Below are 2389 nucleotides of genomic sequence, written 5' to 3' on the forward strand. Positions count from 1 at the left end.
TGATAAAGAAAAACTTGAATCATATAGTGTTTTAGAAAAGGGAAAGAAAGTTTCTTTTGGAAATGATACCCCTGCAGTCATAAAAGGAAGAGGCACTGCTCAGTTGAAAGAAAAGGTCAAAGCTGGAAATGTTTTGTATGTTGATGGCTTGAAGCATAATCTACTGAGTGTCAGTCAGATGTGTGATCAAGGAACCGAGGTAATATTTCGATCAAATGGATGTAGTGTTCGTGATCTTGATACAGGAAAAACAGTGATCAAAGGTAGAAGAACTCCAAATAATTTATACATATTTGAAGAAGGACAACAACAATGCTATTTGAGCAAGGATGATGAACATTGGTTATGGCACTGGAGGTTGGGGCATCTAATCTTTTCACAAATAAGGAAAGCATGCAAATACTAGGCAGTTCGTGGTCTTCCAGATATCAAAATTCCAGACAACACAATATGCAAATCATGTCAGTTTGGTAAGCAAACCATAACTAACTTCCTTGAGAAGGAAGGATCAGCTAGCAGGCCTCTTAAGCTAGTCCATACAGATGTATGTGGTCCATTTAGAACAAGGTCACCTCGAGGAGAAGAATACTTTATATTATTCATTGACAACTTCTCCAGGATGGTTTGGTTAGGACTTATGAAGCACAAAGACAAAGCATTCGAAAAATTCAAATCCTTCAAAGCCTTGGCTGAAAATGAATCAGATCACAAAATTAAGTGCCTCAGGTCCGACAGAGGTGGGGAGTTTACCTCAAATGAATTTTTCGATTTTTGTGAAGAACATGGAATAAGAAGGGAATTCTCTACAGCTAGGACTCCTCAGCAAAATGGAGTGGTGGAAAGGATGAACAGAACAGTCCAACAAATGGCTCGTGCTATGCTTGATGAGTCTGGAACTCCCACAACCTTCTGGGGTGAAGCTGCATTTGCTGCGGTTGTTATTCTCAACAAAACAAATGTCCGAGTGAACAGCACTCAAACTCCTCATGAGCTCTAGTATGGTGAGACTCCTTCAGTAAAGCATTTCAAAATTTTTGGAAGAAAATGCTATATTAAGAATAATGATGAACAGCTTGGAAAAATTGAACCTAGAGCAGATGAAGGCATTCTCCTTGGTTATTCTCCCCACAGCAAAGCATATAAGTGTTACAATAAAAGACTTGGAAGAATTGTTGACAAAATTGATGTAGTGGTTGATGAAAAAGGATACATTCCTAGGCAAGTAAATTATGAAAATATCAAAGAGGATGAAGACTACTTTCCAAATCAGACTGATGATGAAGAGGAACCTGAAGAGGCACCAGAGGAATAGATAAGGATAGAAGAGAAGACTCCATCCAGGTATGTTCAGAAGAATCATCCAGAATCTCAAATTTTGGGGCAGAAAGAGGCAGGTATACAAACAAGAAGAACAATTGCATAAGCCTCAAGCTATTTGGCTTTTCTCTCCTCCACTGAGCCACAAAATGTAAAAAAGGCATGCAAAGATGAATGCTGGGTCAAGGCAATGGATGAAGAACTTGAGCATATCAAAAAGAAAAACACTTGGGAGTTGGTTCCTAGACCAAAAGAGAAGAATGTCATAGGGACAAAATGGATCTTTAAAAATAAGTTGAATGAAAATGGAGATTGTGATTAGAAACAAGGCCAAACTTGTTTGTAAAGGGTATGCTCAACAATAAGGAATAGACTTTGAAGAAACTTTTGCTCCCATTGCTAGACTAGAGGCCATCCGAATGTTCCTTGCTCTCTCAAGCTTTCAGAAGTTCAAAGTATTTCAAATGGAGGTGAAATTAGCCTTTCTGAATAGAGACTTAGAAGAGGAAGTGTACATTGAGAAACCAGATGGTTTCATTCTTGGGAATGATCCAAATCTTGTATGCAGACTAAAAAAGGCTCTCTATGGTCTCGAACTGGCTCCAAGGGCTTGGTACTACCGTTTGGATAAATATCTTCATCAACAAGGATTCTCAAAAGGATCAGCAGATAGCAATCTTTATATAAAAATTGAAAATGACAAATTGCTAGTACTTTTTGTGTATGTAGATGATATTATCTTGGGCAACAATGAAGAAGCTATGAGTCAAAGCTTTGCCTTGGTGATGCAGAAAGAATTTGAAATGTCTTTGCTTGGAGAACTGACATACTTTCTTGGATTGCAAATTCAACAAAATGAAGGCAGTATCTTTTTGTCTCAAACCAAGTATCTCAAGCAGATCTTGAAGAAATATGGCATGGAAGATTCAAAACCAGTGTGTACCCCTATGGTTACAGGATGCAGCCTTAGTGCAAATGATGAATCTGCAGCAGTGCATCAACCAACCTATCGATCCATGATTGGAAGTCTTCTTTATTTGATAGGTACTTGACCAGACATCATGCATGCAGT

This window comes from Pinus tabuliformis, chromosome X, assembly GCF_031772625.1.
Source record: "Pinus tabuliformis cultivar Carrire ecotype Pingquan chromosome X, CPIR1, whole genome shotgun sequence".
Classification (NCBI taxonomy): domain Eukaryota; kingdom Viridiplantae; phylum Streptophyta; class Pinopsida; order Pinales; family Pinaceae; genus Pinus; species Pinus tabuliformis.